Here is a 23,238-nt window from a genome sequence, read left to right as displayed (position 1 = left end):
GGAGCTAAAGGGATAAGACAATGGCCGATAAATTGATATACATCCCCAATAATGATACATTTAATTACCCCTTCTGCAGATTACAATTAGTTGTTGAAACATTTGGACACTCAACCTAATTAACCAACCAATCAAATTCAACAAAAGCCCCCAAAGTTGTTAAGCCAACAAATAAGAAAACAGTATTATAAAACTTTGGGGACTTGTGTAATAAACAGCCCAATGACCCCTTCCTCCCTGATGTATACTCTATTAAAAGATATAGAATAAGGATTAATTCTTTGACAGAAGTTAATCCACATCCGCATATTTATACCAGAATAGTCTTAGTTTAACTTTTCCTTCTTATTTATAAAGAAACTTTTTTTCAGTTATGTGACGTCATAAAAATGAGAGATTATCCATCTCTTTTTTAAGGGGTTTTCTTTGCCACTTCTCCTCTTATCTTCCTCATTTTATGACGTCACATGGCTATTTTTGAGACACTTTGTCCAGTAACATTTTATTTACAGCTAGAACAGTTGGTGCTTATTGATTAGGAAATTTATAATATTTAAAAAGCATTCAAAGTGAGAATTTCCCCTCAACCCTCTTCCCTTATTTCTCCCCTTCTTATCCACTTTCCTTCAGCTTCATTTAAAAACAGTTTTGCGCAAACTCTATGCCAACAAAATATTAAATTTTCAGCAATTTCAAATGAAATTAATTATCTGAATAGCCCCAGCCTTTATCAAAGACTGTTTTGAAACTTTAAAGAACCAAGGAAAAGCTTACCTGAAAAAATATAGGTTAATTAGTAAAGATATATAAATACATTTACATTGACAAAATTTAGAGGTATGTATTTATTTTAATAGTAAAATATACGTTGAAATAAAGTAATATTTTAATGATTTTTATATTAACAGTCTTTTTTCATTTTTTTTATGAACCGATTAAAAAAACTGTTATGTTTAGACATACATGTTAGTCACTAGGAAGGAAGGGACTTATTAGAAGCTTCGCTGTTAAGTAGAAACCAATCAATCTAAAAGAGAAACACAGACAAACACCCTATCCCTTTAATATTACAAAATAGTTTATTTCTATTTTGCTCTTCATCCAAAGAAGTTTGCTATTGGTTCGCTACACTGGGGTTAATTGTTTCTTAAATAAAAATAAATTAAAAATACTTAATCATCTGTAAAACAAAGTAAATCGATGTCTGACCGTCTGTCTGTCTGAAGCTTAAGATCTCAGTAACCACTACACCGATTGGACTACTGGTCCTGTGATGGTTTTAAGCTATTGTCTTAGGGGTGGGTGGGTTAGACACCCCAAACTCCCCCAAAAAAGAAAAATGCTCCCCCCCCCCAATTTTTTAAATTTCTTTTTAAAAGTCAAATTTAAAAACGGGGGTGGTCGTAGCCCATAGGATTCTATAGAATAGTAAGGTATTTTTTGTCTGAACCATAAAATCTCAACAACTTCTGAACTGATTGGGTTCTCTATTTTAAGTAAGCTTCATCTAGGTCCAATAATGGTGTTAGGCTATTTCATTTTTAAATTTGAGTCTTAGGATGGTTTCTAGCTATTATTCTAGCCTCTTTGTGTCCCATTGAATACAGAGCCCTTAGATGCCAGTGTCGCATCCGTTAGTATGAGATAAAATTCTTAATTCATAAAAAGAAAAAAAAAGAATTAAAGTTTCTGAGAAAAGAAAATTAAGTTTGAAGTTTTCTCTTTATTTCAACTTTTAATTGAATCTGATTTGTGTACTATCCAGACAATTCAAAAGTAATCACATTTTATTATACAGTTATTCTTCAATTCTAAATTTAGTAGCAAAGCTTCTCTGTAATTAAGATTTGTGATATTGATATATTTATGCAAAGAGAGAGGGGACAATGTGTTGTTTAATACACTATGTATACCTCAAAGTTTTATAATAATATTTTCTTATTTGTTGGCTTAACAAGTTTGGAGATTTTTTCGGAATTTGATTGGTTGGTTTATTAATTAGAGTGTTTAAACGTTTTGTACCACTAATTTTAATCTACAGATGAGGTAACTTTCTTTGTCATCATTGGGGATGCACATTAATTTATCGCCAATTGTCATATCCCTTTATACCTACTGTAAAAAATAATTTTTTTATTTAGTATCAATTGATACGCTGGGGTTGTATTAGACCTGGACCCGTAAGTGTGCTGTATTAAAAAACTGAATATATAACACCATGTAGTACTATATACCGTAATAACTATTACTTTACAGAGGTATCACGTTTTTAGTATCAATTCTTACCCTACAGAGTAACAAAAATTACAAACCAGAGTATTAAAAACTTCCTTCTAGCGTATTGAATTTTATTCCATAGAGAGTATTAGATAATACTATAAAATGCACATTCTTTATTTAGTAATACATATTACTCCATAGAACACTAATTAATACTCAATACAGTATTGGAATCTTCCTTATATCGTAATGAGTTTTTTGCTAGAACGTATGGGATGATGCTATACAGTAATGAAATGAATATATAGTATTATCTGATGCTAAATTTTTTAAGTAAGTCTTTTTGTATGTATTCTAAGACTTGACCAATTAATTTTATCGAATCTTCATTTGGGTCCTTGGATAGTTTTAGGCTATTTTATTTGTATCTAACCCTTTGAACAAAGAGCCTGCAGATGCTAGGGGCGCAGACTTTAGTATTTCATATACATATTTGGACAGAAAGAATATATAATTATGAAGAACTCTGCTGAAAACCATTAGTCTAACTATCATAGTTATTTTTTTTTGCAAATTTTGCCTGTCTGTATATCTGTCTAACTGTTTGTCTGTCCTTCTGTATATCAGTCTGACTGTCTGTCTTTATGTTTGTCCTTCTGTATGTCTGTCTGTCTGTGTAAAGCAATAGAATTATTAACTCCTAGAGAAATATAATTATTAGAAAAATTACAGTGAAGCATCTTATACACCAAAGTTTTTAACTTTGTCGGGGAAAGTTGAAGGGAGAGAAATTAACCCAACCCCCATAAAAATATAAAAATGCTTTGATAATTAAATCTAAATAAAATATCCTAAAACCATCACATAACCCTATGGGAAGATGACCTATTAATAGAGAACCCAATTGGTTCGGTACTTATTGAGATTTTAAGCTTCAGCCAAAAAAAAACTCTTACTACTTTATATAATAGGATATATGTATTAATAATAAGAATTGTTTGAGATACAAATTATTTCCTTATCCAAGCAAAGTCTTGAGATAAGTTTGTCTGCCGGAATTGTACTACTGAATTGAGGATCTTTAGCCGCTAACTGGTCGCTATATACCAAGTATTAGCAGTATTTATAAGCCTGCTATCCTATAGAAAGTTGTACTTTGCATGTAGCTTAAGATTTTGATAACCACTGAACCGATATGGTTCTAATTTAAGGTGAAGCTTCTTTTATGTTTTTAGATGGTTTTAGGCCATTTGATTTTAATAAATATGTCTTATGATTTTACACTATATATCAGTCCTTCAAAATCCTTGTGAATATAGATGCTAGGGCCACAACCGCTAGTCCTATGTAAAGTAGTACTTTTTTGTCTGAATCGAGTAAATTCTACCTTTTAGGGAGACTTTAATTTATTTTGATGATTGTTTTAGTCTATTATTCCCCACCCCTTTGAATGCAGAGCACTTAGTTACGAAGGGCGCAGCCGCTAGTAACTTACAATGTAATAGAAATTTTTTCCTGTTTAGGGTAAAATATACTATAAACTGCTTTTCTCTTAAAATGGTAATTTTTAGAGATATTCAGGTTGACTTTCTGAAATAATGACCCTAAAGGGCATAAGAAGCATACAATATCAGATTAGGATATGAAAAACATATTCTATTTTCCAACATTTTTTCAGCAACTAATAAACATAAAAGCAGTTTTGTTGCAGCTTATATGCGGTTTGCTTGCAGGCATCCCACCTTTCTGTATTGTGTTAATCCTATGAAACCATATGGGTTCTGTAAACTTTGCCAAGTTCGCGTCAAATAAACTCTGAGTTTCATCCCAGTGATCTAAAGGGATAAGACAAGGGCCGATAACTTGATGTACATCCCTAATGATTATACACAAAATTAGAAACAATAAGGGGTTGAAACAAACGTTTGGACACTCCAGTTAATTAACACACCATAAAAAGTCCCCAAAGTTGTTAAGGCAACGAATAGGAAAACTTTAATATAAAACTTTGGGGACTAGTGTAATAAACAGTCTAATGTCCCCTTGCTCCCTGGATTCATCCTATATTTGTTCAGCAAACACAAACACAATTTACTTACCCCGGTAAAAAGTTATTTAGGTGTATCCATAGCAATTTAGTGATCTAAAGCGATTAGACAAAGGCCGATAAATTGATGTAAAACCCCAATTATGACCCAAAAAATTCTATAAGAGTCCTCAAAGTAGTTACATGTCTAGTACATGTTGTAAATGAACGTAGGTACATTCTGGTAACGATTATTGGGTAGCTACGCTTCCTAAATCAGAACTAACTACTGCAGGAATCACAATGCCAACTTTGAAATCGATAATCGGACAATTATAACATTCCTAAATCAACGGTAAGAGCTCTCCGTTACGTACACCCGGACCGACCTTGATTATAGAAAAGCTTCGTTTTTTAAACATAGTACAAATGATTAAATTACGAAAATAATAATCATATTGTTTATACATTTGAATATATAGGCAAGATATTTCACTTTTAAATACAATTTATAAGAATATGCAAAATTTATACAGTACTCTTAAAATGAGTAAAAACATTGCATGTCAAAAGTATGCCAGCCATGACCATAAGAATATATGATTAAAGTTTTAAATCGATAGGAAACTTCTAAAATGCTTACATAAACGATAAAAGCTTACCATCACGCACTGATGGACGCACGGACGCTTATCATAGAAAAACTTTACTTTTTAAAACTTTACTTCAACTGGGATTAAAGATTAAAGGAATGGATTTGTGTAAGAAATGGCATTTTCCATTGAAACCATAATAAATCATAGGCTTTTTATTTGCCCTATATGATTGAAAATATTTACTATCAGTGCAGGGATCTAAAGGGATAAGGCATTAGCCGATACATTAATGCACAATCACATCCCCAATTATTATACATAAAATTGCTCCTTCGGTAGATAACAATAAGTGGTTAAAACGTTTGAGCACTGAACTCAATAATCCAACCAACAAAAATTTAATAAAAGTCCCCAAAGTTGTTAAGCCAACGGATAAGAAAACGTTATTATAAAACTTTGGGGACTAGTGTAATAAACAGTCCAATGTCCTCTTCCTCTCTTGCTATCATTGATATTTTCCCCGAATATAAAAATATATAGAATTAAATTAGAGGGTTGATAGATTAATTTTTTCCCAGATATTTCTGTACTCAGAATTTTATTATTAGTTATGCGTCTATCGATTTCTATAACAATTAGGTACTATTTAGGAAGCGAAGCCACTCTAAAATTGTTAAAAGAAAGTCTGTACATCCATTTAATTCATGCGGATACTTTTTTGGCAACAAATTATAATTATTAAGTATCTCTATGATAAAGTTAAAAATTGTAAATATGTCCTGAAGAAATTGGAAAGGGCTCCATGATATTTTTTCACCCCCTAAAGATCTTTTACACCCCCTGTCAAAACTCTGTACACATTACCAGGGAGGAAGGAGACCTTGGGCTGTTTATTACCCTAGTCCCCAAACAACTTTGGGGACTTTTATTAAATTTTTATTGGTTGTTTTATTTAGTTATGTTCCTTTCGTTTCAACCACTAATTAATATCTACAGAAGGGGTAATTTTGTGTATCATCATTGAGGCTTTAGAACTCTGGCACGTTACTACTTTAAAAAAAAATTAACAACGCATTTAATAGAAAAAAACTATATTTTGCTTAATCTAAAGACTATATGTCTAATGTCAGGCTATTTATTAATCCTATAGATTAACCTTATGAGCTTTAGATCTTAGCTTACGAATAATATTTATTCGTTCATATTATATATTAGAAATATAAAAATATTAAGTATATAAGAAAAACTTGCACTATTGTCTACTAGCGTTTGCGCCTCTATCATCTAGGGGCTATATATTCTAAAGGATATGGACAGAAAAATAGCCTAAAACCATACCGAGATTTATTTACAAAATTAAATAGCCTAAAACCATTTCAGGACATATAAGAAGCTTCATTGTAAAGAAGAACCATATCGGTTCAGCGGTTAGCGAGATCCTTCGCTACAGACAAAAAAAAGCTTACTACTTTATATAATAGGATAGGTAGCGCCGCAAAAAAAAATATACTAGGGGAAAAAAGGGTAACAGTATGTCTATGTTCTGTAGCTTTAGATCTCGGTAACCGCTGAACCTAAAAGGTTCTACTTTACAGTAAACCATCATACTGGTCTAGTGAAGGTTTATTCCTCCGTCCGTGTAAAAGTACTTCCCAAGCCAAACCCCTTCCCTCCTTCAAAAAAAGGAAAAAATGGAAAGTTGAAGGTCACATTTTAACACCCCCTCCTCAAGTGCCCCTAGAGGCTTCTAGGGGGGGAGTATCCGCTAGTAATATAAATGCAGGAACATTCTACCAAAAAAATAATCATTTTTAATAACAAGAATGGAGAGAGATTGGATGGTTCTAGGACATGGATTTAATAACTGAAAATTAGATCAGAATGAAATGTTAATCCTATTATAGAAAGTAGTAAGTTTTTTTATTATCTGAAGCTTAAGATCTCTAAAAAAAGGCTGGTCTGATTGAGTTATACTTTTCAAAGAAGACTAATATATATCTTAGGTTTTAGGCTATTCTCTTTCCAATTGTAGAGCCCCTAGAGTGTAGGGGCGTAGCCATTAGTATCTATAATACAAAGTAGAATGATGTCTGTCTGTATAAAGCTTAAGATCTCAGTAACCACTAAACCGATTGGGCACTACTCTTAAAGGAATTTTCTTACTGGTCCTGTGATGGTTTTAATCTATTTTCTTGGGTGGTGGGACACCCCTAACCCCCCCACAAAAAAATATTTCTTTAAAAACTAAAAGTAAAATAGGGGGTGGTCGAATAAGCCCCCCCCCCAAACCGCCCCCCCCCCCCTCAAGTGACCCTAAAGGTCTCCCGGGGCGTAGCGATGTTGAAAAAGTCATGTAACTTTAATCACTAAAATAAGGAAAATGCTTTGACCTAGAATAAGTTTAACTCATAACTTTGCACAAATAGGACTTTCAGACAAAGGTTATTAAGCACGACTTTCAATTATCTTTCTTCTTTTATTTTTTCTATAATGTTATTCCCTATTTCTCATTTGGTGTAGTTATCCTTGGCTACTTATTAGCACGCAGTAAAGCTACTCTATAAGCAATACTAGCTCCTGTGCCCCTAGCATCTAGGGGCTCTGTTTTCAAAGGTGTGTAGTTGGGGCAGAAAAATAGCCTAAAACTATAATAAGGCTTAAATTTTAAACTAGAATAGCTATAAACCACCTCGGGACCTATGTAATGCTTCCCTTACGTGGAGAACTTAATCGGTTCAGTAATTATTGAGATCTTAAGCTTTAGACAGAAAAAAACCTTACTACTTTTATTGATGGGATAGTCTCTATGATTATTATGTCCAAGTGTAGCGCGACAATAACAAGTTAGATGTATTATAAGTTAGAACAGCAAACTGTTATACAGATGAATATTTAAGTTTGATAAAAACTGTCTCTCTAAACCTACTTTCTTAAATACGTACCGACGAACATACGTTTGTTACGAAAAACTTTTATAAATTATTATGTCCTAACAAAGAAGAGGTTTAATAGTTATTCTTGTCGTTTTGTGTTTTTTTTTGCTACACTACTTATAAACATAGTTATCCTAGTTGTTATCATTATTATTATTAGAATATAAAGGTAGGAATCACAGGGATCTAAAGGGATAAGACAATGGCCAATATATTGATTTATATTCCCATTGATGATACACAAAATTACCCCTTCTGTAGATTACACATATTGGTTAAAATGTTTAGACTTTCAACTTAACAAACCTACCTATCACTATTCACTAAAAAGTTCCCAAAGTTGTTGAGTCAACAAATAAGAAAACGTAATTATAAAACTTTGGGGACTAGTTTAATAGAAAACTCCAATGTCCCCTCCCTCCCTGTAGGAATGAGCCTTATAATAAATCCAGTATTACTCAGGGGAGTTTTACTAATAAAAGAAACAGTTTTTAAACAACAATAAATATTGAAGAAAAAAACACTGATATTCCTATTCTATAAAGTACTAAGCTTTTTTTGTCTGTAGCGAAGAATCTCGCTAAACACTAAACCAATATGGTTCTCCTTTACAGTGAAGCTTCTTATAAGGCTTGAGATGGTTTTAGGCAAATTTATTTTTTTATAAAAAAAAGTCTGTGAATGGTTTTAGGCTATTTTTCTGCGTTTCCATATTCCTTCGAATAGAGCCCCTAGATGCAAGGGACGTAACCGCTAGTATATCAAATAAAACGGCTAAATTTCAAATTATTGGTTAAAATGTTTGGACACTGCTTGTTTGAAACTAACCAATCAAAATTCAAGAAGAACTCAATTTTTTTTGCCAACAACTGAGATAATGTGGTTATAAAACTTTAGGGACCAGAGTAATTTACAGAAAAAATATTCAATACTCATAGTTTAGATTATAGTTACACTTAAAAAGAAAAAAAATAGATAATAAATTGGATATCCTTGTAAAAACTCAGCGATATCGTGAAGATTAAATGAAGATAGAAGGCCAGAGTTTATATTTTTTATTCAAGTACACTTTATTAGATAAATAGATAGATGTAGATATACTTTTAGTTTGTTATCTAGTTTGATTAATAGATTGATATTAGAAGAAAAGCAAAACAATTAATAAAAGTATCATTACCATTTTCGAAAAAGACAAATTATAAACTTAAGATATGTATGATATAATAATGTAAAGAAAAGACTTTGATTATTTACTTTTAAAAAAATAATTTAAAATAAAGAAATATTAACATTCCTAAAAAAATATGATAGATCTTTGACAACATATTTCGTGTTTTATAAAATAATTTTTTGATAGTAAAACTTATCTATAATTGTATTATATCCGTAACTTTTAATTCTATGACAGATTCGAAAATCTTACAGAAATACTAAAAATACAAGCATTTACTTTAATGGGAAGAACTCTTTTTAAAAACAAAGTTTTTCTATAATTATAATAGCTCTTTTCGTTAATTTATTCATGTTAGAATTGTCTTATTGATATCAAAATTTTCATTAATGATAACCATAAAGTCTCTACGGCTATTTAAAACATGTTTTTTTGACAACAATTGTTTATATGATATAATCATCCTATTCATCGGATGTTTGGAATAAAGATTCAAATATGAGCAAAGTATATCTATAATCAAATCCTAAAAAAATATTTACTTATACAGTATCCTTGATTTATTAAATTTTGCAACAAATTTATTTGCAATTTTGTTCAGACCTAAAAATTGATGTTCAGCTTTTTAAGTTCTGACACTCTACAAGGGTTATTGTCCTTTCTTCCTTCTTATTTTAGAGCTTCGCTTTTATGGATATTGTTAAATCCTTGTTGAATAAATGAATAATCTATTATATATGAAGATAGAAAAAGTAAAAGATATGAAAAAATCAAGGAGGGAGGGAACATTGGACTGTTTATTACACTAGTTCCTAAAGTTTTATAATAACATTTTCTTATTCGTTGGCTTAACAACTTTGAGGACTTTTTAAAATTTGATTGGTTTCATCAATAAGGTGAGTGTTCAAACGGTTCAACCACACATTTTAATCTACAGAATGGGTAATTTTGTGAATCATCATTGGGGATGTACTTCAATTTATCGGCCATGGTCGTATCCCTTTGGATTCCTGTAAAGAAATAGTCAATGTATATAAAGGAAAAGTCATTATAATGTAGATTTTCTATTAATCACATAAGTTATTCTTTAGAACAGAGCTCGGCATAAAAGGTTATTTCTTAATGGGTTTATTTATCTAACGACCCTTGGTCATTACTTTGTTAATGGTATGGGGCCATAAGCAGGGAGGGAGGGGACATTGGGCTGTTTTTTACACTTGTGCCCAAAGTTTAATAATAATGTTTTCGGGTATAGTCCCTTTTGTAACATCGCACCTAATGTGGCGATTCTTCATATTTTTCACAGTAGCTTTTCTCCTATTTCTATCCCCTGCAGGGGGCTCTAACTTTAAGATTTCTAGCACATGATGTTATATTGTATACTTTTTGGAGTGTCGTTGCATCTTTATAATTCATGTTTAGTTTTCAGGAGAAGGAAAATGAAAAGGACTACTAAAAAAGTAATAAACATTGCAATAAAAAAAATAATAATTTTTCTCGTATTCATTCGAATCCGGTGGATAGTAATCGGTTCTCATCCATACGAAAAAACTATGTCTAGCATCGTATTATATCCAGCTTTCTACGAATATAAAAATGTACAATCATAAAATTAAAACCAGATTTTTTAGCCCGCGCCTTCGGCACCTCGGGGCTAAAAAACTAGTTTTAATCTTATAATTGTACATTCTATATCCGCGGAAAGCCGTCTATAATGCGATGCGAGAAATAACTATTCTCCAACTGTTGATCATATTAATTTTCACGAAAACATACTCGTTTTTTATTAAATAAAATAATGTTCAGATCTTCAAAAATAAAAGACGCCAGTTACTTGAAACTAAAAATGCCTCCTATTTCTAGCCTCTGCGTGTGGCTCTAACCCTGCGGGGCCAATTGCCTAACACTGCGGGGCAATCACCTAACATAACATAACCTAAAATAACCTATCAAAAGCTGCTGTTAAAATACGACGAAACGCCCTGAAGAGGCGTTGCCACGAAAGGGACTATTCTCGAAAAATCTAAAAAAGGACGAAAAACACAAAATTGCTTATAGACAGACACACATACAGCCTACTATTTGTACACGAGCAGTCGGTGATTATAAAGACTCCTCTATTAAGAAAATAATTTTGAAGGAATGGACAGAAAATGCAGGGAGGGAGGGGACATTGGGCTGTTTATTACATTAGTTCCCAAAGTTTTATAATAACTGTTTCGTATTCGTTGGCTTAACAACTTTTATTAAGTTTTGATTGATTGGTTTATTATGTTGAGTGTCAAAACGTTTCAACCACATGATTCAATGGGTAATCATGTATATCCTCATTGGGGATGTACATCAATTCATCGGCCATTGTCTTATCCCTGTAGCTCTCTGAAGAAAATGGCCTTGCCTGTAATATAAGCAAGCAGGGTTATGCCTGTCCAAGCTTCTGAATAATTAACTATATACATTTATGCACCATACATGTAAGGTAGAAATGGATAAGTAGTTTTCCAGTATCAGCCTTGAAATCGATTAATATCCGATGGATAATAACCGTGTCTCGGCCATTCTAGGTATCGTACTACAGAAAACTTTCTACGAATATGAAAAAGTGAAAGGGCATATAACTAAAACCATAATTATAACCCGGGCCTTCGACCGATCAGGGCTAACAAAACTGGTTTTAATCTTATATTTTTATATTTTAATATCCGCAGAGAGCTGTCTACAATATGATGCGATAAAAAAACTAATCTCTAAGTACATTATAGAAAAAACTTTCAAAAGAAATAATGTGTAAGCCTCAGAAAATCAACCTTTTCAACCTTTTAAAATTTAAAAAAATAAGCTGGAAGACTAAACCTGACCCAAATATGACAATTCCTCTTTGAAAAAAATCAAAGCATCCTAACGAGTTAAAATTTTAAGGTTTAGTGGAGAAAGAAATCTGAAATAAATTTTTTAAAAAGTTATATGATTTTTTGTGTTTAGTTTTGAATGGTTAGGCTAGGTATTATAAAATTATTTTATATCTCTTTACAAGACAAGATTTGGTAATGTTTTCACGATTAGACTATTCCTTTATCCATGTTAAAATACACTTTTCTTCTTCTGAAGTAAAATTTCTTCTCTTTGGTAAGTAAAATAATAGTTTACTGTAAATTTATATCCAGACAGGCAAAAAATTGAAATAAAATCTGGTATTAGTTATTTATCGCATCGTATTATGACATAGTAAAATTACAATTATAAGATTTAAACCGAAGTTCCAGCATAACTGGTTTTAATGTTATGTTTTCTATTTTAATATTCATGGAAAATTGTTTGTAATAAGATGCAATACATAAATTTTCAGCATGACCCGCAGATATAAATCGGTTTCGAAGCCATACTGGAAACTTTTTACAGAGCAGTGAATAAATATATAAAGAAGAGCTATACAGGACTTTCTTTTGATCTGTAATATAACCAGTGAATAATTCATAATATAATTCTCAAAATAAAACTTTCTTATAGAATATAATACATACATATATTAATAGTAGTATTTAAGTTTTATCCTTATAATAAAGTAACAGGATGTCTGTCTGTCTGTATAGAAGGATCTATGTATCTAGCTAAATCAACATTGATCTCCTTTACATTTTAGCTTTATTTGTTATTGGGAGGTTTATAACTATTATGATCATAAAACTCCCTGGAGAAATCGCCCCAAGCAAAAGTGACCCTCCAAAAATTTTTAAAGCCTTTTCTTTCAGCTACAATTGAAAAGGAGAGTCGACTCCCCTCCCCCCACAAGGGTCCTAGATGCCCCTAGATGCATTTGCTGGGTTGGCTCCCCGTGGGTTCTTTATGACAGTACAATTGACGAAGCCCAATCTGTTCTACTTTTGATTTATATGACGTCATAAAAATTAGGGATTATCCATCTCTTTTTAACGGGTTTTCTTTCCCACTTCTCCTATCATCTCCCTCATTTTTATGACGTCACAGGAATCAAAAGTAGGACAGATTTGGCTTTGTCAGTACAATTTCATATTTTACCAATTTTTTTTCTCAATAAAAATCTTTGTTCCAAGAATTTAAATTCAATGATTGATGGAAAGAAAGTGGAAAAAGCAAATATATCATCCTATATTTCCCATTATAATCAATCGTCGTAGCCCTAGTTATTGGAACCGTTGTAAATTGTGTATTTAGGCAAATGTGTTTTTATTCAGGGATCTAAAGGGATAAGACAATGGCGGATAAATTGACGTAAATCCCCAATGATAATTCACAAAGTTACCCCTTCTGTAGATCAAAATTATTGGTTGAAATGTTTGAAAACTCAACTTAATGAATCAACCATTTAAAAGTTTTTAGCCAACGTATAAGAAAACGATATAAAACTTTGTGGACTAGTGTAATAAACTGTCAATTGACCCCTCTCTCTCTCTCTGTTTTTTATTAGTATGCAATAGTTGTGACATAAAAAGGAAAATTAGGCTAGCCATTGGATTTACATCTTATTAGACATTTGTTTTGGAAAAAACGTTTTGCATCCTTTTTGGGGGTTTAAAATTAGTTGGTTTGAGTTCTTCTGTGTTAAATTATTGATAAAATAAGTAAACTATACATCCAAGCTTTCAAAATACTTAAATTTTTAAAGATGGATATCTTTATTTAAATGAAATATATCCTTGTATAAAAGTAAAAGGATGTGTGTCTGTTAGCCTATGAATAGCTAACCGATGATCCAATGTGGCTCTCCTTTACATTGAAGCTTCCTATATATCCATATTTTTTTGGAAAACCTCCTACGAGAAATCGCGTATAGACAAAATCCCCCCCACCCCTTCCGAAAAAATATATTTTACTTTTAAAACAACTAAAATTAGAATTTGTTGATGGAGTCCCCCCTCAAGCATAAATAGGCCTCTAGGGACCTTACCCTTAAAAATTCATAAATCTTCATAGTAACACACAATGTCACCCTTTATACAACCAATCAAATTATCAGAGATTAATGGGACATTGGGCGGTTTATTATATCAGTCCCCAAAGTTTTATAATAACATTTTCCTATTCATTGGCCCAACGACTTTGGGAATTTTAAGAATCCAAACGTTTCAACCACTCATTGTAATCTACAGAAATGGTAATTTTGAGAATTATCTTTGGTGATGCACATCTATTTATCAGCCATTGTCTTATCCCTTTAGATCCCTTAAGAAAACTACGCAATTAGGTAAGAGCTTATAATGTGTATGGTCTTTAATGTTTAATACCTGGAGAGCCATACAAATAAATAATTAATTACAGGACACAGGGCAGGGATCTAAAGGGATAAGACAATGGCTGATAAATTTATGTACATCCCCAATAATGATACACAAATTTATCCTTCCTGAAAATAACAATTATTGGTTGAGATGCTTGGACACTCGAAACTTGTTGAACCAACAACCAATCACAATGCAATAAAGTTGTTAAGCCAATTAATAATAAAACGCTATTAAAAAACTATGGGGACCAGTATAATAAAACCTTGGGACACGGGTCAGGGAAACAGGGTTGGGTTAATGCAAGATAAATAAATCTCCATGACAAATTTTAAGTAGTACAGTAGTACATACCTATCAACCCTCATACGGGCGAGTCTGCTGTCCATGACACTTTAACGTCAGGTCTAACATCCCAGGATAGCTAAGGGCAGCCAAATCTCTCATTTTCTGTCTAAACACACGGGGTTTTAGGTTAAGTAACACCCATCAGACAACCAACTCTTTGATTGCACGACCTTTGTCTGAGAAGTCCTACCTGTGCATGGCAATATGTTACTCCTGTTTTGGATCAAGGCATTCCCCCTTCCATATGAGTCAATTCATAATATCTTAGGGTGGAAGGGGACATTGGCCTGTTTATTACACTAGTCCTCAATGTTTTATAATAACATTTTATAATTTGTTGGGTTAACAACTATGGGGGCCTTTATTGAACTTTAACTAGTTAGTTCATCATCAAACATCAATTTATCTGCCATTGTCTTATCCCTTTGATAAATATGTGATAGCTTCTCATTTTGATTAAGCTATCACTACTTTATATAACAAGAATAACAACATCCATAAAAGCGAAGCTCTGAAACGGTAGGACAAACGAACATTAACACTTGCAGAGTGTCAGAACTGAATAATCAGAACATAAATGTATAAATGTCGAAAAAAAATTGGAAGTAAATTTTTTAAAGAAGTTTTAGGACATACTTACGTTTTTTAAACTTAATTATAAAGATGCCTCGCTTATAACATTGTACTTTGTTGTCCTAGAAATCAGAATTCAAACAATCAGATCAATCGGATAATTTTATCTGATAAAAATTTGTTGTTTAAAAAGTTAAAAATCAACATACTTAAAATGGACGTACGGATTATAAGGATTATAGAGTTTTATAGAGGATTATAGAGTTGCTACGCTTTCTAAGTCGTACCTAACTACTACAGGAATCACCAAGTTTGAAATCAATAGTACAATTCTAACATGCCTAAATGCTATCCATTTCAGACGTACGGAATGACTAACCCTAATTATAGAGTAGCTTCGCTACTAATAACAGGATAATCATTATCTTAAGAAAGTTTTCCCTTTATACAGTAGTGTTAGTGTGTAAATTTTGGCACACACAAACACACACTCACCCACACACACACTCACTCACACACACATAATATATCCATCAGAATATGTGCAGAAGAAGCTAACTATTTAATTGTTAGTAAGACAACATATTACATAATCTCCCCATCCAGGAAGGGAGGGGACATTGAGCTGTTTATTACACTAGTCTCCAAAGTTTTATAATAATGTTTTCCTATTCGATTGCTTAACAATTTTGGGACTTTTATTGAATTTCGATTGGTCTATTCATTAAGTTGAGTATCCAAATATTTCAAACCACTAATTGTAATCTACAGAAGGAGTAATTGTGTATCACTATTGGGTATGTACATCAATTTATCGACCATTGTCTTATCCCTCTAGATCTCTTCTTTATAGGACCCCCCCCCCAATGGGTGTATTATCAGGATTAATGGCATTGGGGGATTTTTTAAAAACTTGCCAAGTAGTGAAAAATAGTTTGATCCATCCAATCAAATGATTTTTGTTTAAAATAAATAAATAAATCTTGCATAAAAGATAAAGATTATTAATAAAATATGATAAAATGTTCAAGGCTGACATATTTTAGAAAAAAGTTATTGTAATAACATTGATTCAACGTCATGGAACAAAATCTGTCAAGGCTTTTTGTTGATATTTTGGGGGCTTTCCCTTAAAATACCACCCCCCTACTCTTATTTATCAAATTTAAAAAAGAAAGTGTGGTATTTTGATTTTCTTGATTTTTACTTTAGGTCAGATTTGGTTAGGTCAAATTTTGTAAAAGACCCACATGGTTAGAAAAAAGCCTGTCTTTATTTTTAATTTATTTTTTAAAAAAGTGAGGGTGTTATCATAGACGTCCAAGGGGGGGGGGTAATGGGGCGATTACCCCCCCCCCCATTTAAAATTTACCCCTACCCTGGGGGTGCCGTAGGCACCCCCAACCATTTAGGAGGGGGTATTTACCCCCCCCCCCCAAATAATTTTGGGGGGGTAAATACCCCCCCCAAAATAAAAAATCTCTAAAAAAAAAATTTTTGCGCGCTTCGCGCGCATTTTTAATACTATATATTTGATAAAATTTAAATTACCCCCCCCAAAAATTTTACCCCGGGGGTAAATTTTGAGGGGAGTAAACTAAATTTACCCCTTCCAACAGATTTCAGGGGGGGTAATTACCCCCCCCAAGCAAATTTTGGGGGGGGGTAAAAAAAATTTGCGGCGCGCTTCGCGCGCCATTTTACCCCCCCCAAAAACGAATTACCCCCCCCCAAAATAAAAAGCTTGGACGCCCCTGGGTGTTATAGTGCTCTATAGGCACTTTAAGGACATGCACTTTATTTTGTTTGAATAACCTATCCCTGGTAGCATGACTATCACGCACTGCATATTAATGATTTGCCAAGAAATAATATTCTTTCTTTTATCTTCCTCCTGCATTGTGTTAAACCCTGATCAGGTCTCCACATTACATACAACATAATTAACCCCTTTTTTAGTAGCGAAGCTGCTCTATTATTCACTTTGTCTGTTCGTTCGTCCGTCAGTTAGTTCGTAACGCTACGGAGGAAACATGATTTTCTCGGCTTCTATTCAAGATAGAAATTTTTAGGGGTTAAATGTGTTCATATTGTACATATATCAACCAAGTTTCATCAAGATTTGCCCATTTTGGGGTTTCTAGATCGATTCCTAATTTTCACGTTTTTGTTTTCTTTTATCTCCATTCATTAAACCTGATCAGGTCTTCACATTATACACAACATAATTAACCCATTTTTAGTAGCGAAGCTACATTATTATTCACATTGTCTGTCCGTCCGTTAGTCAGTCCGTAGGGCTATGGGGTAAACATGATTCTCTCGGCTCCTAATCAGGATAGACAGCTGAAATTTTAAGGAATTCACTATTCTACGAATCTACATATATTAACCAAGTTTCATAAAGATTTGCCCATTAGTTGTGGTGCTATTTAGATCGATTCCCTAATTTTTCACGTTTTTGTAATATTCTATTTATCAATCTTGTTAACCTTAATTTAGTCTTTTCCTAACATGCTAACATTTGAAGCATTATTTGAAGCGAATCTTATCTATATTAGGGTCGGCCATTTAGTCAAAACCTTTGATTTATCATTACACTAGCGGCTACGCCCCTAGAGCTCTAGGGGCACTTAAGGTAGGAGGGGGAAAAGTGGACCTCTTCCCATTTTATATTTGAGTTTAAAAAGAGTAAAAAAATTTTGGGGGGAGGGGGTGATGACACCCTCCCCAAAAATAGTTTAAACCTTCCCAGGACCTATAAGAAGCTTCACTGTAAAGGAGAACAATATCGGTTCAGCAGTTAGCGAGATCCTTCGGGACAAACAAAAAACGCTTACTACTTTATATAATAGGATAGTATTTAAGCAGATTTTCAACAAATTTACAGTTATTTAGTTCTGATAGAGTGTTATTGTTCGTTTGTCTAACCGTTTCATAACTATTCTTATATAAATGTTGTTATCCTTTTTTAATAACTTTAGTATAATTTATTAATTCGAGGTATTACTGCTACTACAGAACTTTAGTGTTTGTTTTACTATATAATATACTAGCAGCTATGCCCCTAGCATCTAGGGTTTATGTATTTAAAAGTCAGAGAAGGCATATAAAATAGCTTTAAAACACTCCAAGACTTATATTTAACAATATAATAAGCCTAATACTATCACAGGACATATGTAAAGCTTTCCTAAAATGAAAAACTTAATCGGTTAATAAGTTATTGAAATCTTAAGCTCTAGACAAAAAACCCTGAAACTTTATAAATAGGATGACAAGAAATAGCTTAAAACCACAAGAGGACCAGTAGGTATATTCCCTGAAGAGTAGAGCTAGATCGGTTCAGTGGTTACTGAGATCTTAAGATTCAGCAGGACATATAGATATACGGACAGTCAGACAGACGGACAGACATCGTTCTACTTTGTATTATAGATAGGATATGATGTTATACAATATATGGAATTTTCCCAAAAAATATGACAAGAAAAATCTACCAACTTACAGTAGGTTACTAGCATGATACACATAAAACACAGACAGACACAGAAAGTAAATTCTATACAAAGTAGCTTGTTGTCTGTCCGTCCGTCTGTCTGTCCCTGAAAATCTCGGAACCACTGAACCGATTGGATTCTACTCTTTAGGGAATATACCTAATGTTCCAGTGGTGGTTTTACACTATTTTCTTAGTGGGTGGGACACACACAACCGTCCAAAACAAAATAATACCCCCCCCCTTTTTAGGCAATTAATTTAAACATAATGTAAAATTAATGGTCACAGCACCAGAAGTACTTAATATTTTTTTTTAAAATTACCTCTTGGTGCAAAGCCCATAGAGGCTAGGGGCGAAGCCGCTTGTCATATATGAATGGAATACAGCAAAATGTCATATATATGATACATGTCATAGATATATATATACGCATGTGCTAGCGACAGCGCCTTTAGCATTCAAGTGCTATATATTCGAACTGATATGGAAGAGCTGAAAAAAAGACTAATAGTATTACCATACCCCGACTTATTTATGAAAATAGAATGGCCTAAAACCATGCCAGGCTTATTTATTAAAAAAATATTATAGCCTAAAGTAATCGCAGGAACTTTAATAACCTTCGCAGTAAAGGAGAAGCGTATCGGTTCAGCGGTTAGCGAGATCATACGTTATAGACAAAAAAATCCTTACTACTTTATAAAGTAGAATGAAGATGCGCAGATATTTTTATAATATACAAATACAAACCTGGTGGAACTAAAATTGTAAAATTTCAGCATCATTCTTACATCTAACCCATCTCAAAAATAACAGATAAATCAAATCTCAAAACAACCCACAAGCCTTTTTTAACAGGCAATCAGTCACATATTGCAAAACATTGACACTGGATAAAATATGATTTTTTTTATTTTAACTTATTAAATTTAAATCATGTATATTTTTTCATGTTTTCACTTATTAATTTTTAATCACTAGTAATTTTTATGAAAGTCTCCTGTAGACAACAGATCTTATTTTACTGTCTATGCTTTATATTTCTCTATCTCTCTCCATCTCTCCCTCATTCTCTCTCTCTCTCTCTCTCTCTATCTCTCCCTCATTATCTCTCTCTCTCTCTCTCTCTCTCTCTCTCTCTCTCTCTCTCTCTCTCTCTCTCTCTCTCTCTCTCTCTCTCTATTTTTTCTTTCTTGAGATGTATATCCAGACCCCTGATATCAAGAAAAAGAAGAAATAAAGAGAGAGAGAAAGAGATGAAAAGTGATTATAGGAGAGAAGAGAGAGAGAGAGAGATAGAGAGAGACTGGGAGAGAGAGAATAGATGAAAAATAATAAGAGGGTAATCAGATAGAGAAAAAGAGAGAAAAGTAGAGAAAAGAATAGATAGATTTATCTATCTATCAACCTCTATTGAGATAGGAACAGAGAGAATATTGCATAGAAAAGAGGGAGGGGGGATAAACTACGAGAGAAGAGGCTGAATTGTAAAAAAAATCCGGGAATAGATTCTTCCTTACTCGGGCTGTTTGCTCTCTAGGCTCTTCATGGGGGGTTGCAAGTTCGGGCCCAAGGGGGGGGGGGGGGGCTGATGAGTGTAATCTTGCAGGCCTAGGAGCCCTCACAACGATGGCATACAAGAGAATATAAGTTGAAGGTACAATGGTAAAATTATTTTTTTTCAGCATCAGATAATGCTATATATTCATTTCATTAATGTATAGTATCTTCCCATACGTTCTAGCAAAAAAACCTCATTACAATACAAGGAAGATTCCAATACTGTATTTAGTACTAGGGGCTACGCCCCTAGAGTCCTCTAGGGACACTTTGGGATTCCAAGGGGGACTGGGGGTGGGAGATTTTAGTTTTTTAAAAAAGAAAATATTATTTTTATTTGAGGGGGGGGGAGTATTTTTTCTAGGGCAATTTATCTTTGGAGGGTGGAAATACCCTTCTCCAAAATAATCATAAACATTCCCTTGACATATAATAATTTTTGTTGTAAAAGAGTACAGTTCAGCGATTAGTGAGATCCTTCGCTACAGACAAAAAAAAGCTTACTACTTTATATAATAGGATTACTTATTATTCTGTGGAGTAATATGTATTACTAAATAAAGAATGTGTTTGTAGTATAGTATTATCCAATACGCTCTGTGAAATAAAATTCAATACGATAGAAAGAAGTTTTTTTTGTTGTTGTTACACTGGAGGGTATGAATTGATTCTAAAAAATGTAGTTGCTCTGTTTAGTAATAGTTATTGCGTACTACATAGTGTTATATATTCATTATGTTAATACAGCACATTTACAGGTCCAGGACCAATACTCCCTAGCGTATCAATTGATACTAAAAGAAAAAATTATTTTAACAGTGTATGTCTAATGTCCTACGCAAATTATGGCTCTCCGCAGGAACAGTTTAGTATTTGTTCACAAATTTTTTTTATTAGTTATTAAATATTTACATTTTGTGGCAACTTTACTTTAAAAAAAAATTAAACATGGAAAAGTGAAAATTTGAATTGAATTTGGTTGCACAATCTTTGATTAGAAGTTGTGACTGTGCATGACAAGGAGTTGCGCCTGTTTTGCAGTTAGGAGGTTGAATCCACATTTCCTCTTGGTAATGATATCATCAAGGTCAATATAATTTTTTTAAGTAATTTAAATAGAGGGGAAACTGGAATAGTACATTGAAGTTCACATACCAGCATATTCATAAACATTGATTTCCTTATTTAAATCAACATAATAGTAATGGTATATACTAGTTAATTTTGTAACTTTACATAAATTTTTATTTCTTCATGGTATGGAATGGTAGTTTACAAAAATCATACCTGCATTGATGATATAATTAATAAGATTAGAAAATGAAATCATACATTATGTCTTTTAGGGATTAAAACTGTAATTATAGATTATTTTTCTGCTTCTATAAAAATGGATCCAACCTTTAATTTAAGACAAAATTGAAAAAGTTTAATAAAACTATAATAAAAAATATAAGTTTATTTTTAAGAATTGTAACTAGCCAATCTCAAACAAACAAGCCAAACATAGTTTTTGACTTTAAAGGGTTAACTTGAACAAACCTAAATAAATGTACAATGCAATGTAACAGATATTGTTTAAATACAAGAAACAATAATGTATTTTTAACTGCATTGTTTTGAAATGTACAATGCAATGTAACAGATATTGTTTAAATACAAGAAACAATAATGTATTTTTGAAGTTTTGCATTGTTTTGAAGTTTATAAACAGACAGAAGCATATTTGTTCATAATTTTTCATTCTTTACATGTTATATAAGTATTATTATTTTACTGAAGTATCTATTGTATATATTGTATGAACGTTCTCTTTTTTTCCCTAGAAATTTGATTGGTTAACTTTTGATATTAAGCTTCCTGATTTGTCAATTTTTTGTGATTTGTGATTGGCTAGTTACAATACTTAAAATAAACTTATATTTTTTATTATAATTTTTTAAAACTTTTTAAATTTTGCTTGGAATGGATTCAAAATATTTTCTCATTCTATATATATTTGTATAAATAAACAAATAATTTTTATGCCTGTGTTAGGATATATTTAAGTTCAAAGTTTTGATTAAACCGAGGTTGAAAAAATCGATTTTTTCAATAATTACCTGACAGAATTCAAAAAGTAAGGTGTCAAATTAAAGATCTTACTATTTTTGTTCATAATGGCAATTTTCTTCTTTTTTTTTGTTGCATTTTAGTACCTTAAAATTGACTTAATTTTTAAAAAAACTTAAACTGTTTTTAACCTATTTTTGAATGGGGGGTCAAAAATATACTAGGACACCTATAGAATCAGACTGCAGAGCCCAAATTTGAATTAAGTCCCCAATAAACTTTTTTTGGGGGATTTAAAAATTAATTTTTAGTGTTGCTGTAATCATTTTGACAGAAGCAAAAGCTCTTTTTTTACTTCGGGTAATATTGTGGCTTACAGAACATTTTTATATAATTCACTTTATATTGATACAATAAAAAAACATTACTCTGTTCATTGGAAATAATTTTTTTTTCTAAAACAATTAATTTCATTGAAAAATCTAACATTTACAATAAAACAAATAATTCTGAAATCTAACCAATAAGAAGTCTTGTTTTATATAACTCTTTACAATACAAAAAAAGAGTGTTTTCACAAAGTGACTTATTTCCAATGTAGTTAAATATTTTTTATTTAATTCAAATGAAAAGAATGAAAACCATACACATAAAAGATACATATTTTTTAAAATTATTTTAAAAGATAAGTTTGAATAATCTTATTTTATAACACATTTGTATATGTGACAAAAATAAATTTGTTGTATTGCATAAACATTTGTTGTCATTTAACCCTTTACAGCCATTTTTTATGTTTTTAAAATAAGTGAGAGAACACAAACATGTTAATGTTAATTCGTTGATATATTACAAAGAATTAACTTTTTAGTGAATTTTTATAGTAAAATCATAAGGCCTAATTTTACTCTATACCAGAATACAATATTTATGAAGCAAAACACTCTAAAAGCTACGAATTTTACCCAAATAAAAAAAAGACCTTTTGCTTTGGTCAAAATG

At 32.0% G+C, this 23,238-nt stretch overlaps 1 protein-coding gene across 1 annotated transcript in view; it reads right to left on the bottom strand.

Moving 5' to 3' along the window:
- The window catches only part of LOC145330853 (uncharacterized), a 79,851-nt gene extending 60,243 nt beyond the window's left edge, over nucleotides 1–19,608 (bottom strand). Inside the window, exon 1 of the mRNA XM_080175515.1 lies at nucleotides 19,375–19,608. The gene's annotated coding sequence lies outside the window, so the exon portion shown is untranslated. The remainder of the gene's footprint in view (nucleotides 1–19,374) is intronic.
- Between the last annotated feature and the right edge of the window lie 3,630 nt (nucleotides 19,609–23,238).

The sequence above is a fragment of the Acartia tonsa genome, chromosome 10 (assembly GCF_053477335.1).
Source record: "Acartia tonsa isolate MP-2025a chromosome 10, ASM5347733v1, whole genome shotgun sequence".
Classification (NCBI taxonomy): domain Eukaryota; kingdom Metazoa; phylum Arthropoda; class Copepoda; order Calanoida; family Acartiidae; genus Acartia; species Acartia tonsa.
Note: the sequence above shows the minus strand (reverse complement) of the source record. Positions and strands in the feature narration are given on the sequence as shown.